The 21,346-nt window shown below is 43.5% G+C and overlaps 1 protein-coding gene across 9 annotated transcripts in view; it reads left to right on the top strand.

Moving 5' to 3' along the window:
- The window catches only part of bach2b (BTB and CNC homology 1, basic leucine zipper transcription factor 2b), a 388,463-nt gene that overhangs the window by 152,529 nt on the left and 214,588 nt on the right, over window positions 1-21,346 (top strand). The window contains exon 1 of one of the 9 annotated variants that reach the window (XM_070885378.1): window positions 6,153-6,212. The exons of the other annotated variants lie outside the window; for them this stretch is intronic. The gene's annotated coding sequence lies outside the window, so the exon portion shown is untranslated. Of the gene's footprint in view, window positions 1-6,152; window positions 6,213-21,346 lie in introns of those variants that run through there. 9 annotated transcript variants of the gene reach the window in all.

Raw genomic sequence — 21,346 nt, 5'->3', positions numbered from 1 at the left:
GTTTATCTGAACCTGCAAGTTCAGCTGTTGCATGTCTAACAGTAAACAATGCAGCTTCCATAGGCTGCTGTGCTGAGCAAGACTTCGTGTTACATCTGATTTTGTAGAAACGGAGGCTGACCAGTTCATGTGCAGAGAGGGGGGGAAAGGAGAAGGGGGGATGAGAAGGGGAAAGGGGGGGAGAGGAGAAGGAGAAAGGGAAGCGGGGGAGTGGAGAAGGATAAAGAGAAGGGGGGGAGCAGGGGAAGGAGAGGGGGGGAAAAGGAGAAGGGGGGGAAAGGAGAAGGGGGAGGGAGGCTGAACGGGCCAGGCCCGGCCGGGCCCAAGACTTCGGGCAGGGCCCGTCCCCAGCACCAGATTTACAGGTAGGTGGCATTGGGTCGGGTCGGGTCAGGGGGAGCGCGGGTCGGGGTCGGGAGCGCGGGTCGGGTCGGGGGGCCGGAGGGAGGTCGGGTCGGGTCGGGTGGGGGGGGGTGAGGAGGAAGGTCGGGTTAGTTCGGGTAGGGGGGAGGGAGGGAGCGCGGGTCTGGTTGGTTCGGTTCGGGTCCGGGGGGGGGGTGCGGGGGGGAGCGCCGGTCCGGTCCGGTCCAGGGGCGGGGGGGGAAGCGTGAGTCGGGTCCGGTCCGGTCCGGGGGTGGGGGGGGAAGCAGGAGTCGAGTCGGGTTGGGAGGAATCAGGAGCTGGGCATGGGAGGCAGCCTTATGCACGCAGCCCCAATGAGGCCATTCGGCCAGGGCTAGGGGCTGCGTGCTTCGGGCCCCTACCACATAGTTTTGGGAGCCTGGAGCTACTGCACATGCGCGTCCACTGTAGCGCGCATGTGCTGAGGTCCCGGCACTGTTTTCAGCGCAGGGACCTAGCTCCGCTACCTACAGCTCGTGCTGCGCCGCGCCCGACTCCAGAGGACCAGCAGGGAGCCGGAGAATCTGTAAGTTTTTTTTAGGCGCGCTTTGTGGCGCGAAAAACGGGCGTCCAGGTCGGGGCTGCGCCGTTCTAGGCGCGGCCCGAAACTTGGGCCCATAATCCTGGCTGACACTTCAGTTCAGTACTGATGGAGTGCAGCACTCCATCAATGCTACCAGTCTTCAGGTGGAGATGTTAAACAAAGGCCTGTCTGCAAACTCAAGTAAACATAAAACATTTAAAGATATTTGAAGAGGAGAAGAGAGGTTCTTCCAATATAAAAACAGAAAATGCTGGAAATCTCAGCGGGTTAGGCAGCAACTGTGAAGAGAGAAACAAAGTTAACGTTTCAGGTTCATGATCTTTCATCACAACTCGGTCAGATTTCCGGCATCTGCAGAATTGAGTTTTGTTGTAGAGTGTTCTTCTAATTTCTTGATCCACATTCCTCTCTAATCTAGTAACAAATTATTTGCTTATTCATCTCATTTGTTGTTTGTGGGACCTTGCTGTAAGCAAATTGGCTGGCGTGTTTGCATTACAAAAAGTGACAACACTTCAGATGTTATCCATTGGCTGTAAAGTGCTTCAGGATGTGATAAGGTGCTATATAATTCAATTCTTTCTTTTAAAATCCACTCTTTGCATGAAAGTATAAAACAACTTAGATGGAAATACTAATTTGGGAGGTTTTGAATTGTTTTCCTTCAAGACATGCAGTTGTAACCAAGCATTACAAAAATAATCTTCAACAAGTTAATTTCATGTGGCAGAGAAGTTTAACAGATAGTCTAGTTTATACCACGAAGAGAGCAGTGGTTATTTCCATTCTAATGCCTATAGATTTGGCTGACTACACTGTGTTTACAATTTTAAGTGGTAGCACATCTTACATAAATAGTTATTCTACTCTGCATGGCTGACCACTGGAACCAACCGACACTGATCGTACAATTATGCCAACATCTGCCAATCTGTAGTTGTTTTACTCTGTGATCGAGTTGAATGAGTAGAACGGGGTTTCTTTGTTATATCTGTAACTTAATGGGAAGAACAGTTATGATTCTTCAGTTGCCTGGGCCCCAAGCTCTGGAACTCCCTCCCTAAACCTCTCTACCTCTCTTTCCTACTTAAAACCTACCTCTTTGATCAAGCATTTGGTCATCTGTCATAATTTCTTCTTGTGTGGCTCAGTGTCAAATTTATTTATTTTGTCTTATAACACTCTTAGGACGTTTTACTATGTTAAAGGCACGATATAAATACAAGCTGTTGTTGGTTATTCAGATGGTGAATCCTCTTTTTTTTAAGTGAAAATTAAAAAATATATATTTGGGGGTTCTCCTGATGGCTCAGCTGGTTAAGCAATTGAGTAGCTGAGCAATCGTGACCAAGAAAGTCCCAGGTTCTCACCCTGCTCTGTGCTGAGTTAGCTGATCTCAGCAGAGCAGTGACGAGTATTACAATTGGCCTCGATGCCCCAGGATTAGGGAACGAGAAACAAATTGGGCTTCCCATTCCTGTTCCTGACCTAGTGAGGTGGAACTTTGTGTGTCAGAACATCAGGCAAGGTTGGACATGGCTTTGCCTTTCTAGTAGTCGAATAGCCCACTGAGCTCACTGGCATTTTGTTTCAGTGTGGTTGACTTTAAAGGTTTTAATAATTATTTCCAAATGCAACCAACTGAAAGTGTCAACTTTATAGGGTAGCTGTGATGCAATGTGGTTCTGCAGCGTGATAAATTGGTGTTATGGGGCAGAGGGTCATATTATATAATGCATACAGAAAGGAGTCTGAAGTCTAGTCTCATGGAAAGTAGGTCAGCGTTAGTGACCTATGCAGAGGATGAGACAGCAGTTTACAGCTTGCTGGCTGTTAAACAGCAGTAACTGTCATCAGGAAACTTGTTTTGTGTGTCTAAACATTGGGTTCCTGTCTTACTTCTGTTTTTTATGCGGCACTACAAACACAGTCACTGACTTCAGTTACCTCGGCAGGAAGATCTCAGAATGGAACGCTTGAGCTGAGAGGCCAGGCTGTGACCAGATACGTTTTTTGTTCTCTTTGTAAACATAAACTACCTTTTTTAATTAAAAAAAATTACATTAAATGCACTACAGATTCAATCACTTATTTGAAATGAAACTTTCTCAGTTGCATAGTGTCTATTTAAATAGAAAATATGTATAAAAAGCTTTTAGATTGATTACTGTTCAATCACGCAATAGAGAAGCTGTATTATTGTCAGATTACATGGGAGGCATGAGAGAATTTTTCAGGATAGCTTTAAAAGCAAAATTTCTGTTTTGTTTGCCAAGATGTGTAAAATGATTTAAAAGCCAGAAATCTTTTGTTTTATAAATAATTCTATAAATGTAAACATCTTTACTATGATTTGTCATTAATGGAAGGGTCATGTGATCTGAATTATTATATTTTGATTGGTACTTGTTTTCTAAATATAAAACCCATCTTCTGAGGCATTGAATCAAGCAAACTAATCCTTAAAGTATCTCATCCCAAGATCTCCCTATTGACTCAGTGGATAAATGGTCTGCATGCAGACTAGAAAGATGCCAAGTCCAATCCTTGCTCTGTTAATTGAGTTAATTCATTTTAGCTAAGGGCCAGCTACACTTGGCATTGGTGTACTAGAGAAATGAAAAAAAAATCAGCCATGATTCATGCCTCTTACCACCATCCAGATGCTGCCTCTTGAAAATGTGCATGTGTGAACTTTACCTGAGGAAAGGATCACAGCTCAGCTGTGATGCCTGCCATAGTTAACTGGTCTGCAGATACTCACTGTCTAGCCTTACATATCAGTAACTAAATACTTTACAGGTATGGTAGTTTAGCAGTTACGGTACTAACTTCGTAAACCAGAGATTGTGGGCTAGAAATTCCACAGCGTCCAGTTTGGGACGATAATTTTTGAAAACTGGAAAACGTAGCGCTAGGTGCTAATGATTCTCTCCTCCCAGGAAATTCAGCTTTAGCGCTCCAAGAGGAAAGTGGAGTGCTAAATCAAGCGCTGATCACTTCTCTTAGGGCGCTAAAGTCTGAGTGCGGGGCAGAAGTGGCAGAGCGCGGGAACAATGTAGAGCACATTGCTGATGGCATCAGACTCTGCTTCCCTTTGCCATTACAGCCCCAAACACTCTCAGAAATTGGAGGGCTTGGACATCTTGCAGCAATGAAACATCGAAAACTTTCAGCAGGCACCAGACTGTTTCAAAGAATAAAGTTTGGCCTCCCTGAAAACCATTCCCTTTAATTAGCGTTCCCCAAGCGGCCATCCGAGGTGACAATGCCTTCTCTTCCTGCCGTTGTTGATGCCTGGCGATACAGCAGGGGGCGCGAGGCAATTTCACATCCGGGGCGGTAACGGGGCACTGTGCACTTTATGACATCACAATCTGCGAGGCGCTAGAGGTCCAGGTGGTAAGAGTTAGTGCCAGCGCTAAACCGGCACCGAGGTTCGCGGGTGTCGCTGAATTTGCCGCGTCTGGTCGCTAACCCCTTAGCGTCGCGCTAACATGAGAGCGCGAAGCAGCCGAATTTCTCCTCCTGAGTTTCAATCCTACCATAGCAAGTTTTGAAATTGAATTCAATGATAATTTATGGTCTGGAACCAGGGAAATTACCATGAAAACTGTAAGATTATTGTAAAAATTCAACTGGTTCATTAATGTCTTTCAGGGAAGGGATGCTGCTGCCCTTACCTAGTCTGGCCTGCATATGGTTGATTTTTTAAGTCTTCTGAAATATGAAAACACAAGAATAACAAATACGAATATGTTGGGAACACTATCACCTCAAAGTTGCTTACCAAATTGCACACCATCCTGACTTGGAAGTGCATTGCCATTCCTTGGTCGTCACTGGGTCAAATTTCTAGGATTCCTTACCTCACACCATTCACATAGCACCATCACCCACAAAGACTGCAGCAGTTCCACCACCATTTTCTCAGGGCAGCTAGGGATGGCCAATAAATACGGCCCTGCCAGCATCAGTTACATCCCAGGAATACATTTTTAAAATTTGAGCAAGGTATCAGGGAACTGCTGCTCCCCCATGGAACTATATCCCAGGATGAGTGAGCATATTAGGACAATAGGGGAGATAGAGATATACTGCACATATAATATATACATAAGCTCTAGTGCGTGTTCTAAGATCATTGCCTTTGCACATTGAGCCTAAAGCTATGAAGGAGACATTAAGGGTAGTATTAGGATTATGAACAAAAACAAGAACAACTTGCTTTTAACATATTACCTTTACCATAGTAAAATGTCCCAAGGCACTTCACAAGAGCGCTATCAAACACAACGTAACATATATTGAGGCAGATGGTAGGTTTTAAGAAGTATTTTAAAGGAGGAAAGAGAGGCGGAGAGGTTTAGGGAGGGAATTCCAGAGCTTAGGGCCTCAACAGCTGAAGGCACGGTTATCAAGGGTGGAGCGATTAAAATCAGGGATGCGCAAGAGACCAGAATTGGAGGAGCATAGATATCTCGGAGGGTTGTAGGGCTGAAGGAGGTTACTGAGATAGATTATGAGGCCATGGAGGGATTTGAAAACAAGGATGAGAATTTTAAAATCGAAGCGTTGCTCAACCAGGAGCCAATAGGGGTGATGGGGAAATGGGATTTGATGCGAGTTGGGATATGGCAGCAGAGTTTTGGATGAGCTCAAGTTTATGGAGGATGGTAGATGGAAGTCTAATTAGACTCCTCAAATTTATAGGATCACATTATTGGGTTCAGCGCGTGAAGGTGAAGAAAAGATAGGGACAGTCGCAATGTATTGTCTCTATTTGATATGTAAAGGCATATAAATACTTTACCAAGATTTGGATCTGTAATATTTAGATGATTAACTCTCCAAAGAACACAAAACTAAATCAAGTTTACGATCATAAAGGACTAAATCATCCACACTCAGCTATCATTTTTGCATGAGTCATAGGAACAGCAGCATAGTAGCTGTCTGTGTTGGAGTTGCAAAATTCTTGATAGATCATTCTGTATTTTAGCTTTAAATGTTCCTGGTAGCTTTAAACGTTATTTTTTACGACAAATGAAATGCAGTATCAGAATAATGAGAAAACATGTCAAAAGTAAAAGGTCAATACAGAGCACTCAGACATTATTTCCATTGCTATGCTCCACATATCAAATTTAACTTTAATCCACTACAGGGTATAACAACTTTGCTGATTGAAAAACTGTAAGTACATTGCAGTCTGGAAAGAAAAGGTAACAGAATTAAGAAAGACCAAGAAAGAGGTAAACAAAAGGTATGTGTTTGATTAATGAAGCAGACTTTCACTAATCGACTTAGCTTCTATTTCATGATTTGTTTGGGTTGGCTAAAATGGTCCAAAAAGAAAGGAAAGAAAGAAAGACTTAACATAGAAACATAGAAAATAGGTGCAGGAGTAGGCCATTCAGCCTTCGAGCCTGCCTTGGTACATTTTATTAAAATATAAAAGATTCTATATAAATGCAAGTTGGTGTTGTAAACTGGATGGCATGTGTGAAGAAAAGTACTGGCACAAGTTTGATGGGCTAAATGTTGTGCTGTAACATTCTATGAGAAAACAGCACTAGCCTAAACTATATGGAACTTAACAAGTGATTTTAATTGCTATCAAGCGAGGGACCCGTTACTCATAGGGTTCCAACATTTCTGGCAGTTCTTGGAATATATACCTTCTATTTTCTTGGTAAATTCATGTTTTCCATGCACCCACCCCATAAAAAATTACTGACTGTTTCCTGGATTTCATGTTTTTACTGTTTGTTCAGCTTCTGATATTTTTAGTAGAAGCAACAGATTTCTTTTACCAGCAAGACATTAAGGTTCTATCAGCCATCAGGGATTTTCTATTAAATCAGTATGAGAAATACGTATCAGTCTTTACTAAAATACTTTTAAAAATCCTCATTTAAGATGAAGCACATTTATGAAAATAATTAAATGCAGCTTGAATCAAAATCAGTGTTAACATAAGAACATAAGAACATAAGAATTAGGAACAGGAGTAGGCCATCTAGCCCCTCGAGCCTGCTCCGCCATTTAAAAAGATCATGGCTGATCTGGCCGTGGACTCAGCTCCACTTACCCGCCCGCTCACCATAACCCTTAATTCCCTTATTGGTTAAAAATCTATCTATCTGTGATTTGAATACATTCAATGAGCTAGCCTCAACTGCTTCCCTGGGCAGAGAATTCTACAGATTCACAACCCTCTGGGAGAAGAAATTCCTTCTCAACTCGGTTTTAAATTGGCTTCCCCGTATTTTGAGGCTGTGACCCCTAGTTCTAGTCTCCCCGACTAGTGGAAACAACCTCTTTGCCTCTATCTTGTCTATCCCTTTCATTATTTTAAATGTTTCTATGCGATCACCCCTCATCCTTCTGAACTCCAACGAGTAAAGACCCAGTCTACTCAATCTATCATCATAAGGTAACCCCCTCATCTCCGGAATCAGCCGAGTGAATCGTCTCTGTAACCGCTCCAAGGCTAGTATATCCTTCCTTAAGTAAGGTGACCAAAACTGCACGCAGTACTCCAGGTGCGGCCTTACCAATACCCTGTACAGTTGCAGCAGGACCTCCCTGCTTTTGTACTCCATCCCTCTCGCAATGAAGGCCAACATTCCATTCGCCTTCCTGATTACCTGCTGCACCTGCAAACTAACTTTTTGGGATTCATACACAAGGACCCCCAGGTCCCTCTGCACCGCAGCATGTTGTAATTTCTCCCCATTCAAATAATATTCCCTTTTACTATTTTTTTTTCCAAGGTGGATGACCTCACATTTTCCGACATTGTATTCCATCTGCCAAACCTCAGCCCATTCGCTTAACCTATCTAAATCTCTTTGCAGCCTCTCTGTGTCCTCTACACAACCCGCTTCCCCACTAATCTTTGTGTCATCTGCAAATTTTGTTACACTACACTCTGTCCCCACCGCCAGGTCATTTATGTATATTGTAAACAGTTGTGGTCCCAGCACCGATCCCTGTGGCACACCACTAACCACCGATTTTCAACCTGAAAAAGACCCATTTATCCCGACTCTCTGCTTTCTGTTCGCCAGCCAATTCTCTATCCATGCTAATACATTTCCGCTGATTCCACGTAACTTTATCTTCTGCAGTAACCTTTTGTGTGGCACCTTATCGAATGCCTTTTGGAAATCTAAATACACCACATCCATCGGTACACTTCTATCCACCATGCTCGTTATATCTTCAAAGAATTCCAGTAAATTAGTTAAACATGATTTCCCCTTCATGAATCCATGTTGAGTCTGCTTGATTGCACTATTCCTATCTAGATGTCCCGCTATTTCTTCTTTAATGATAGTTTCAAGCATTTTCCCCACTACAGATGTTAAACTAACCGGCCTATAGTTACCTGCCTTTTGTCTGCCCCCTTTTTAAAACAGAGACGTTACATTAGCTGCTTTCCAATCCACTGGTACCTCCCCAGAGTCCAGAGAATTTTGGTAGATTATAACGAATGCATCTGCTATAACTGCCGCCATCTCTTTTAATACCCTGGGATGCATTTCATCAGGACCAGGGCACTTGTCTTCCTTGAGTCCCATTAGCCTGTCCAGCACTATCCCACTAGTGATAGTGATTGTCTCAAGGTCCTCCCTTCCCACATTCCCGTTACCAGCAATTTTTGGCATGGTTTTTGTGTCTTCCACTGTGAAGACCGAAGCAAAATAATTGTTTAAGGTCTCAGCCATTTCCACATTTCCCATTCCTAAATCCCCCATCTCATCTTCTAAAGGACCAACATTTACTTTAGTCACTCTTTTTCCTTTTTATATATCGGTAAAAGCTTTTACTATCTGTTTTTATGTTTTACGCAAGTTTACTTTCGTAATTTATCTTTCCTTTCTTTATTGCTTTCTTTGTCATACTTTGCTGTCGTTTAAAATTTTCCCAATCTTCTGGTTTCCCACTAACCTTGGCCACCTTATATGCATTGGTTTTTAATTTGATACTCTCCTTTATTTCCTTGGTTATCCACGGCTGGTTATCCCTTCTCTTACCGCCCTTCTTTTTCACTGGAATATATTTTTGTTGAGCACTATGAAAGAGCTCATTAAAAGTCCTCCACTGTTCCTCAATTGTGCCACCGTTTAGTCTATGTTCCCAGTCTACTTTAGCTAACTCTGCCCTCATCCCACTGTAGTCCCCTTTGTTTAAGCATAGTACGCTCGTTTGAGACACTACTTCCTCACCCTCAATCTGTATTACAAATTCAACCATACTGTGATCACTCATTCCGAGAGGATCTTTTACTAGGAGATCGTTTATTATTCCTGTCTCATTAAACAGGACCAGATCTAAGATAGCTTGCTCCCTTGTAGGTTCTGTTGAGTGATCTGCTCGCATTGCTCTCTGGAAAAGTAATTTCTGACTTTGTGCTTCCAGTAGTTGACCTCATCTGCCATCGAATATAGGAAATTTGGACATGTGCTGTCCATGGTTTTTTGACCTTTTAAAATAATGGTCAGAGAATCATTTGCTGGTCATGCCCAAATTTCCAATGTGTGCTTCCAGTGGTCAAGGCTCCACTGTTAACAAAGTTTAAAAATTACCCCGTAAAGGTGTCAAATTGTGAATATTTATATTTACTTTACCTGCAGATTGATCTTCATGGGCTAGATTTTCCACTTTTTTTGCATGCTTAACGCTCACTTAACGTCCATTTTACCACTGAAATGATGTGTAACGCCCAGATATCGCCCATTTAGCCACAAAATAGAAACTGACGCGCATTTTTCGGATACTTACTGCCGAGCGTTACTTTCCCCATGTGCGTAACAGCAGGAAAAAATAATACCGCCCGCCCATTTTTTTTGGGTGGAATCATCAGAATGGGCAAAATCAACACCCACAATATCACCCAGTGTTACTTTCCGCATGGAATTAACGCCGAGATTCAATAATATCGACCACCCACTTTTTTTGTTGTAAAGATCACATTTGCCAAAACTAACGCCCAGGAGATCGCCCAGCGTCACTTTCACCACCTCGCACACATATCGGCCAGAATATCGCTCACCCGGAAAAAGTGGAACGAACCGGAACTAATCACAGCGTTATGGACGCCATGTTCTACATCACATGTCACATCATTTAAAAGGCTGCTCTGCTTCAACCTTGGGGGAGTTCGGATGTACTCTGCAGGTCTTTGGAAGTGACGTGAACATCTGTACAAATATCTTTATCATACTGTGAACGATTGGAATTTAATAGGTGTCTTCGTCGGGACTTTAATTCTTTGTGACCAATCGGTGGAAAACAGAGAGCTATTGCAATGGGGCCTGTCCTTTCTCACTCTTTTTTGATGACCAATTACATGCTGCAGACTTGAGATGGTCAAAGGCACGCCCAACAGCATTATGTGCCCAATGTAAGATGTGCCAGACTGATGAGGAGGACCAGACATTGCACCCCCCGCAAGTAAAAGGAGAAGCAGTCTTCCCTCGACTTGCCCGACACCAGCTGCCTTCGGAGACTGTGCTTCCACAAAGAGGTTATCACTGAGGTATGCCAGCTCATAAGGGGAGATCTGCAGCCTGCCAGCACTATCAGTACTGCACTGTCCATCGAGGCCAAAGTCACCACTGCACTGTCGTACCACTCCCTGAATGTGCAACTATTTGTCGGCACCAGCAAATTATTATGGCAGTGAATGCTAAATTTCCGGGCAGCATCCATGATGCTCACATCCTGCGTGAGAGCACTGTATCTTAATTGTTTAACAACTAGCCACAAGGTCAATGCTGGATGCTTGGTGACAAAGGATACGGCCTCGCCACCTGACTGATGACCCCCATGTGTGACACCCATACCGAAGCCGAGAGGCGATACAACGAGAGCCAAAGAGCCACTCGCAATATCGTGGAGAAAACCATTGGAGTGCTTAAGCAGTGCTTTAGATGCCTGGACCACTCAGGAGGCGAGCTCCAATACCATCCTTAGAAGGTAGTTCAATTCGTGATGTGCTCCATGCTGCACAACTTGGCTATCAGGAGGGGACAAGATTTGCCTGAAGAGTCTGACAGTCCACCTCACCAGAGAGGAAGAGGAGGACGAGGAGGCGGACGCTGACATCGACCCTGACAATCAGGCTGACGCTGAAGCCATGTCCCCGCCCCCCTTTAGACCGCATGAAAGGGTCCATGGTGGCATGATAGCTGCAAGAGCCTTACGTCAGGAGCTCATCAATGAGCACTTTGCCTGAAAGAACATTAGTGGTATTTACAAAGCTGACACACTGCTGGGTGTGCAGGTCATACATCAATGGTGGGCATCACCTTGGTGACAGCTAAAGTTTTAAGTTGATTGAAGTTAAGTGTAATTATATCCTTTGATAAGGAATCACCAGCGTGTAATGGTGCAGCTACCTGAGCCAATGCGCAACAAGGTTTTGTTAAATAAAAAACATTTAAACTGAACATTTGTCTGAAATCATAAGTATTTCTATAAAAACCAACCCTTACCCTCTCCCCACCGCCCCCCCCTCCCCCCCGCTTCTCCTCCCCACTTTTACCCCTTCCCCTCCTGAGTCCAAGCCACCTGGCTGAGGAGCTCCTCAGGCGATGCTTTATTGGGGGGGGTGAGGGGGAGGAGGATGATGGCCGAATGCTGCTTGGATGGATACGGGAAGGACGGTCCTGAGGAGGGAATGTGCTCCGAGCCAGAAGCAAGATGTTGCTCCTGGCTTTCGTGTCGTTGGCAATGGGGGTGTGGCACCTTGTGGTGCGGTGCTGTGCTCCGGGACCACTGGGAGCCCTCTGCCACCAGTGTTCCTGGCTACCAGCTCCAGGGCCTCCTCCGTCCCTTCCATGTTATATATTATTTGTTGGACAAAAACTCGGTGCCAACTATGTTCTTGGTGCTTAGTAGGCTTTTTGCTGCTGGTGAATCTCCCTCGTGTCTCCCACAACAGCCAAACAAGCACACACCACAGCCACATAGTCCTCTCAGCTTCATATCTCTCTGTCTCCTCTTCTGCCCATGTCATGATGACCCTTGACCTTCTAAATCGCGGGAATCGAGCGTTGCCATGCCGTTGCTAAGAACACTTTACGGCAGAAGGTCAGAGAGATTTAACACTACCACCCATTTCATCTCGCTCGCGGTAACACCCAATTTCAAAAGTGGAGACTCGGTGCTTTGAGAATGGGCGAGAAGTTGGTGATCTGAAAACCCATTTTTACTGCCCACATCGGAAATAACGCCCATTTTTGGGCAATCTGCACAAAAGTATAAAATCTAGCCCCATGATTTTAACATAATTTTATTCTAATTTTTAATGACAGAGCAAGATTGTTGTAAATCACTTTCACTTTTGTTTTGCTGCACAAGCAGAAATCTAAAATAAAACTAGATTCATTTCAGAGTTAGACCTATATTTAAACAGGGATAGAGAGAGTTGATTTCATCTAGGTTTGCTCTGCCAGTTGTTATTTTTGACACTTTTTGGGGGCGGGGGGTCGGGGGGGGTGGTGAATGAGCCCAGAAAGGTTATAATTTTTGTTTCTTACAATTAATTTTGGAAAGTGGAGGGTCAGGACCAGTCTGCCGAGTGAGGTCTGGTAGTTTTTTGATATTCCTGGGTCGATTTTTATAAGTAGATTTGAACACTATACTGTACACTCCTGCCAAGTGTAAAGTGTTTTTTTTATCTTGTATCAGAGGTCATGTATTTAAGATAAATTATGCTGTTGTGCAAAAATCCTTATTTAGTTTGCCAATGATTTGGCAATGACCATAACAGGCAGTGTTGACGAGTTTTAGCATAATGCATGAACAGCCGTTGTGAGGTACTCTTTAGGAAGTGAAGAATGTGATCAGGCAATGAGAAGCATGTGTTAGTGAAGAAGGGAGTCATCAACCAACGGATCTACTTTTTCCCAGCCCTTCTCTAGCAAGATCCAGTTTTTCCCAACTCTCCTCTGTGTGTTCAAATCCATTAGGCATTTGTTGTGGTGATTCTTTCCAATTGAGTATTAGTCTCAGGAGGGATAATAGATGCTGCTCCCCCCCAGTTAGTATGTGCAACTGATAGATGGCTCACTACATAGAACATTTAGGAGGCGGGAAATTCCACGGACCTTTTTGAAGCAGTGGGACAGGACTGCAGTGTATTGCTATTTGTTGGTCCCAAATCCAGGGGACATAATTATTTGAATACTCAAGGCGGGCCTCTCTACCTATCGTGGTGCGACAGAGGCACTCATCCTGCTGAGGAGACGGAAGTCGGAGCAGCATCCTGCCACTCTGAAAGGGGGTGGGAGAAGTCCAAAATGGGTAGACGATAATTATTTTTTTCTATTTTTCTTTCCAGGCCTTCTGGCATGTCAAGGAGGGATCAATAACTGTTCTCTTCTAAACTGCTTGGCCCTTTCTAGGCCCAGAATGGGGCATAAGTCCTGCTGGGCAATTGAGGGATGGGCTGGGCAGAATTCTTGGGGTAGTCTTAGAACATTACTAGACAGAAGCGGGTCTAAGAAGCACCTTCCCTGGGAGCACAATTAAGTGAGGAAGATGTATAAACAGGAAATCCGTATTCTATCTTAAATTGTGGCCACGCATTGGATCATGGAGAAATTCCTCACTCAACTGGAATTTTTACCCTCGATTCTTTGTTACTGTTGATGGTCCTACTTGTAATTTAATGGTACAGATGCATCCATACTTAATATCTACTTAGTTATTGATTCATATGTGAACTTCAAATTGAGAGTTATTATCCCATAAGCATTTGAATAACTCTGCACCAGTAAGTGTAAATAACCTACTTTTGGAATAATCATCCTGCTCCTTCAGTATCCAGTTGTCATATTCGTCTTTCAAGCGCAGGATATAAATGAGAGTGACTCTTTCACAAAATTGATGATGTCATCACTGTGGAATGCATGATTAACTATTCCATTGCTCTCCTGACCTGCCTCCCATCTTCCACCCTCTATAAACTTTTCATCCAACACTCTGCTGCCCGTATCCTAACTCGCATCAAGTCCTGTTCATTCTTCATCCTTGTGCTCGTTGACCTACATTGGCTTCCGCTCCATCCATGCCTCAAATTTAAAATTCTCACTCTTGTGTTCAGTTCCCTCCATGGCCTGACTCTCCCTATCTGTATAACCTGCTCCAGTTCTTCAACCCTCCGAGAACTCTGTGTTCCTTCAATTCTTTCAATTCTGGCCACGTGCAACCCCGAGATCCTTCGCTCCATCATTGGCAGCCTTGCCTTCATCTGTGTAAGCCCTAGAATTCCCTCCCTAAACCTCTCTGCCTCTATACCTCCTCTTTTAAGATGATTCTTAAAACCTATCTCTTTTGACCAAGCTTTTGATAACTTGTCCAAATATCTCCTTCTTTGGCTTAGTGTCCATATTTTTGTTTGATTACGCTCCTGTGAAGTGCCTTGGTACATTGTACTACATCAAAGGCGTTATATAAATGCATGTTGTTGGTGTTGTAGATGGTACGTGTGAAGATGACTTATTAAATTGAGATGTTATTGGTATAATTTTAACCAGAATTTACATGTTGATGCTTATATCATTTCTTGTGGGTGGACAGGTTACTGGCTGGCTGCTATACTGAGCCGGCCCGATGGGCAGGGTAGTCGATCACTGGGGGGAGCGTCGAACGGGCTGGCAAAGGGTTGGAGTTTTTTGTGGCCTGAACACACTCCTGCTTCTCCTGGGCCTATAGAAATACAGCGCTGTTTTGAGCAGCTTTCAGCGGTCTTCTTGGGATCACTGAATGCCTGGTAGAACAGGATGTACGGTGCATGCTCCACCCGTTTGTACATGAATTTTGTAATCCAGGAACCCCAATTTGCATCTTTAAGCAGCCTTGTGTATTTAAGCGGGCAGCTTTCCCATTTACAGGTCCGCCTGCATATTGCATAAGGCGGGCTCTGGGTGTTAAAGGGGCGGCTGAGTTGTCTCCCGATTTCCAACTGTTAACCACCCATTTTACAGGGGTAAAACAGGTGGCCACTAGTTGCATTTCTCCCCCATGGTTTACCCCTTGATGCCGTACTGGACTGTCAGCCTAGGTTACGTACTCAGTTCATAAAGTGGGGCTTGAACCCAGAACCGTCTGAGTTAGAAGTAAGTGTGCTACCAACTGAGTCAAGCTGACAATTGTGCTGGCCATTTGACGCCTATCTTGTTTTCTTTTACTGGTTTCCTGTTTAATCTGCTGATAAGATCACATCTTTATTATCACTCTCTAGACACCGTGCAGGAGAGCTTACATTGTTTTCTAAAGTGATATTTGAAGAATTCAAAAATGTGTTTTCTAAAGTGATCTGTAATCCCGTTGCCTATGGCCAATCTTGTTCTGGTCTGCTCTGTAGGTCCACCTATATTTGCTAACTGTAAAACAAAGGCACAAAGTCTTATCATGGTCAAATAACTGGTGTATGAGTAGCAATGTGCCCAATCATGATTTTGTAATAAATAGACCAAACTTCTTTCTTAAGAAATGGCCCTGTTAGAAAGTGTTAATGATTTTTTTCATTATTTTATATTTTTTATTGATATGCTTTTGCTTTTGTTGTGATATTGATGATATCCTGCCCACATATCATCTCTATCAACATGGATCTCCATTGACTCCCTGTCCCCCAATGCATTTATTTCAAAATCCTATTCCTTGCTTATGGATTCCTCCAATCCTACTCTGTAACTTTCTCGTCTGACTCCAGCCGACTGTATGTCCTTCCTCCTGCCCCATTGCAGCATTGATGGCAGTGCCCTAAGGTGAGTCAACTCTACTTTCTCACCAAGCTCCAGTCCACTGACTTAAATTACAATTTATGTTAAAGTCAACGCAAAAACTGATGTGAAATGTGCACCTGTGGGACTTTTACCAGATGGCACAGTAGCAGATGGTCATTTGCAGTCTTGTTGCATAAATTGTTCCACAAGGGTTGTTGGTCATCAAAACCTATGGGAAGGTATAACTTATACATTGGTATTATATGTTTTAATTGAGTGCTAAAACCGAGCTAATGTATATGGTTAATTTCATTACTGACATTCGTATATGGATTAGTATGATTGGTAGAATTTGTGAATTCAGTTTCAGTTTCTCTCTATCCTTGACTACTTGTAAAGTCTATTCCAATAATAACAGCAACAACTTGAATTTATATAGCGTCTTTAACGTAGTATTACATCCCAAGACACTTCACAGGAGTATTATGACAAAAAATTTGATACTGAGCTACGTAAGTAGAAATTAGGGCAGGGAAAGAGGTAGGTTTTAAGGAGCGGCTTAAAGAAGGAAAGAGAGGTAGAGAGGCGGAGAGATTTAGGCAGGTAATTCCAGAGCATTAGGGCTGGGCAACAGAAGGCACGGCCACCAAAGGTTGAGCGATTATAATCAGGGATGCTCCAGAGGGCAGAATTAGAGGAGTGCAGACATCTATGCGGGGTGGGAGTTGCAGGGCTGCAGGAGATTACAGAGATAGGGAGGGGTGAGGTCATAGAGGGATTTGAAAACAAGGATGAGAATTTTGAAGTCGGGGCATTGCTTAACTTGATTATTCCTGATAATTTGAAAAATTTTGTGTGCTGGAAAATTTGAATTATCCAATAATTTGGATTAAGCATATAAATAATGCAGCATAATGGGAATTACATTCTAAAATTTTGAATTAGCAGAGAATTAAGTGACTGATTTAAGAAGAGCATGTGCTTTCCAGAAAGGTTGTAAAGATTCATCTGCACAGTCTCCTTTAGGTGGGAAAATGAGTCTTGAGGGAAATGCAGGCATGAGATAAATGTATTACATCCCGTATCTGGAACTCCGGAATTATTGTCCAAAAACTGGACATTTTGCGCATCCCAGATGGAGTCGTCCAGAATTATTGTCTGAAAACCGGACATTTTTGAGGCGGCCAAGATGGTGACATCGGGCAGCAAGGGACGAGGAAAGCGGTAAAAAGCGCAGCACCAGAGGGCTGCAGAAATCGATGGGTAGCGAGGAGCGGAGGATCGGCAGGAATGGCGGGCGGCGAGGAGCGGAGTACCTGCGTGAATCGGCAAGTGGCAAGGTCCGAAATCCGGCAAAACCCAAAATCTGGCACGGATTCAGTCGAAGATTCTGAATTTCAGACAAGAAAATCAATAGTCTTAAATTCGGAATCCTCGACCGAATTTCAGGATTTGCCGGATTTCGGACCTTGTCGCTCAAAACCCGGCACAGATTCAGTCGAGGATTCCAGATTTCAGACGATTGATTTTCTTGTCTGAAATCTGGAAAAACTCAAAAACCGGTACGGAGTCGGTCCTGAGGATTCCGGATTTCGGACGTTGTATCCATACCAGTATTTGAATTGTAGAAAGAAAGAGGTTGGAAACGTCGCAACCTTGAAGACTAAATTGTGAATAAGTTCGCCCTCAGTGAGGTTTGGCCCGAATACTATCAATATTCCAGTGTCCTTTCAGTTATACGAACGGCCATCCCTGTCCAGCTCAAGGCACATAGCAGTTCTGGGCTTTACGCATTAATCGAGGCACCAGCTTCTCTCTTGGGAGTATGTAAAAGATCCCATGACACTATTAGAAGAAGATATGGGAGTTCTTCCTGGTATCCTGACCAATATTTATCGCTCAACCAACTTCACTAAACCAGATTATCGAGCCATGTATCTCCTTACTGTTTGTGGGACCTTGCTATTCATAAATTGGCTGTTGAGTTTCCCACATTACAACAGCGATTACCCTTCAAAAGTACAGCATTGACTATAAAGCGCTTTAGGATATTCTGAAAGCCGCTATATAATTGCAACTTCTTTACTTTCCTTTTCTTTCTACTATTCTCAAATGGCAGAACTAAAAAAGCTCTTTTATCACTTATATTTTCTGTTGCAGGATATGGAAGTGGAGTAAAAAAATTCTCCAGAGGGAATTAATGTAAAAGGCTTGGGGTATAAATGGGATTTTTATCTTGCAAAAAGTGATATTTTGCCAACCTAGAAATCTAGTCCTTGAAATTCTGCACGGGGTTCTCTCAGTCTTCCACCATAACTTCAGCTGGAGATTCAGTCAGCCTCTCGGGAGACTGGGATTTCAAGATCCTTGGATTTTATCTTATGGAGAGAGAAACTTTATTTTTCTTTGGGAATTTGTGTTTTGCTCCCCCATGTCTATTTGCTATCCTTGAATTCCTTTGGTGCTCTCCCACCCAATGGACACTTATACAATTGTGCTTTCATTGACGCTTCATTAGTTGGTCAGTTAGTAATGGGCACTGCAGCTTCTTTCTCCCCCTATAGAAAAGGAACCGAGATAAACATAATGCAGATAAACATAATGCAGATGTTCATTATTTTTCTTTTGGCTGGTGTGCCTCCACCAGGAGCCCAGCTGGGAATTGTCAAAACCCATCCGTAACTCATGAAAGCTGAAAGGAGCAGGGAAGAAGAAGAGAGGGTTGCTAAATTTGTGCCAAACTTACACGTTTTTGAAGTTTAAGACATCTTGCCCAGTTCCAGGTAGAGGATGGAGACAGTATGGCCAATCAGATTGACATTTAGTTGAGTTCACATAGGCTTCGGAGTCACTTATTTATTTAGCAGCTAATGGACATGAATGGCTGACAGTAGGCTAATTTTCCAAAAGCACTCCTGATGCAAAGTCCTGACCATCAGGAGTGCATAATTGAGCAGTTGAGGGCATGTTCCCCATGATTTTCTGATCTGTGCTCCAGGTGGGCAAGGCTCCACACCAGGCCGGAATCTTACCAGCCCTGCGAATGCGGGTTTGGAGGCAGGCCGCTGTCAAAACGTCCGTGATTGACAGCAGGGCATAGGTCCGCTCTGAACCCGCCTCCTTCTCAGTTTCCACCGTGTCGGGTTTGCTTGCGGTTCACACACCCAACACCAAGCGGCTGGCTAGCCAATTAACATCATTAAGAGGTACTTTAAAGGTATTTTAAAAGATTTTATCAGGTAGCCTCCCATCACTCTGGCTTCATGTCAGGCAAGTGTGTTGGGTTCTCAATGACTCTCTATTGCTTTGACTAGTTGACAGCTGCAGGAGTGGTATAAAAGCTACCATTTCACAACTGTTCATTTTCCAATCTCAGAAGCTAAAGACTTCAGGATTTGGAAGATACTTTTGAGCTATATGCAGTTTGGAAGTGTTTGCAGTGAACTTTCTATCCATTGTCTCCTCCTTGGAGCAACCTCTCTCACCATTGACAAATAGCTTCTGTTATCTCAACTTTAGCTGCCATCTATTCCATCAACAGAAAATCTCACCTTGATCCTCAGAATCCCACCACGATGAGCCCAAACACCAACATCACTAAACACACCAGCATCACCAACAACAACACCAACCTTCTCCACAATCACCTGATGCTGCACAGGACACAGGGCATCAGCACCCAATCACATTGCTGCCTGGGAGGCCAGTGATGGCCTCAACATGGCCACATTTACTTCACTTGACGCTGGATACCTTGGCTGCCACATGATGTGCCAGGTTGGCACCACTCCACACCAACACCATAAAGCATCCTTGAAATGCCCAAGCCATTCTTTTACATTCATCACCATTACGGGGGTTACCCTTATGTCTCACCCACTCACTAAGCCACTTCCAAAGGTTCACACAAATCTGTCCAAGGACGCAAAGATTTCAATGTTTGACAACACATTAGCAGAAACTTGAACATTGGCTAAAAGACCCAAGTGCCTACCCTTGTGTGTTGTTAGTTAGTATGATTGAACGAGGGTGAGTGTGAGGTGTGGCTAGTGAGATGGGGATGTGATAATGTAGATAGAGAGCGGGATGGGTGGAGGTGCAAGGTAAGTTGGTGTCAGTAAGGATGTGCAGGAGTAGGGTAGGGAAGGCAGAGCGATGGGGATGTGATGACTGGCACAACAGGATGAGGTTGAGTGTAGCTTTTTACTAACATTTCATGATTTATGAAAGGTTTGCATCACTGCAACTAAGTCCTCCTGATGACATCACTGCTTGTGCCCTCCTGTGCAATGTGCAACCAGGCTGCGTTGGAGTCCTGGGGAGGCCTCTTTAGCCCATTGGAATGGAAGAGAACCTCCCTGCATGCTGTGACTCCCTCCATAAGCATCTGCAGGGAGTCATGGGAGAGACTAGATGCAGCCGTGCATCTTTGTGCAGTGCTTGTCAGTGTTTGCAGCACCTCAATGCTGCAGAACACTGACAGAACAACTGTCAAAATTAATGTGGACATGGTCCCTTTAAGGAAACGGGCTGATGTGACGTCATCAGACCCACTTCCTTTTAATTGGTCGGGAACCTCGCAGGCCGGCTTAACAAGCCCCATCTAGGGAAGATTCTTCACACAGTGCGGACTGCAGCCAGGAGCGGGCCACTGACTCCGGCCGCACCGGACTCGCCACAGTTGGCGAGATTGCGGCCCAGCAGTGCACATTGGGAATATCAACCCTTGTAAGTATTTGCCAGATCCTTTCAGAGATGATTTTCTAGGTGACCACAAAAAAAATAACCTTGGCCGTAATTTGATTTGTCTGTAATATTCCCAATGGATTTAAAAATGATGTCATATGGTAGCTAAAAGAGTAGAAATACCAATCTTCCTCTGAGATTATTTTATTTAGTTTTTGTGGGCAGCAGTTTAGCCTAATTCTAATAACCTATTTATTACGTCATTGCGGTCGGGCTAAAATGTCTAATATTTGTACTTGACAGCAGTCAGTGGGATAACTTAAAAGTTTCATGACTCCACTGAAGCTAACTGAACGATGAAATTTCAACTAAATGCACATAGCATGAGGTCATTCCAATCAATACAATGCTTAAAATGCCTCACTTTAGTACATGACATCAGTGTTAGACATTGAGTGGTAGGATGGATTTCATTTTGTATGCATCCCCATCTTAAGACGAGAATTTAGTCATCGTTCTTGGCACAAAGTGTGCGGTAAAATGAGAATGCCTTGAGGTAGCAGGGCACTACTCCACGTCTGCAGTATAACTTATAATGAAGTGAGTAAAAAAAATCTATTGTATTTCTTTGTAAATCATTTAGAAAAGTCAAAAGATTAAATCTAGGGCTCCTCTTAAACTCCTTTGAGTATTGTAGAACAAAACACTGCAAATGGAAAAGACAAGAGGCACAGCTTACAGAGCCAACCTGGCTATCTGATTTATAACAGATGATGTAATCTCAAACCCATTACAGTATTGCAGACAAATGAAAGCAAACCAAGATTTTATCTCTTTACATAATTCTTATTTTTTATTTTTCTGTGCAGGAGTTTTGGCACATTGGAGTTCGAGTACCCTGTAATACTATTTTCACCTTTTTTAAATTCTGCCACTTTATCTCCAAAATGCTGTATTACTATCA

The sequence above is a fragment of the Pristiophorus japonicus genome, chromosome 7, assembly GCF_044704955.1.
Source record: "Pristiophorus japonicus isolate sPriJap1 chromosome 7, sPriJap1.hap1, whole genome shotgun sequence".
Classification (NCBI taxonomy): domain Eukaryota; kingdom Metazoa; phylum Chordata; class Chondrichthyes; family Pristiophoridae; genus Pristiophorus; species Pristiophorus japonicus.
The sequence above is the reverse complement of the archived record's forward strand: the minus strand, read 5'-3'. Positions and strand labels throughout refer to the sequence as shown.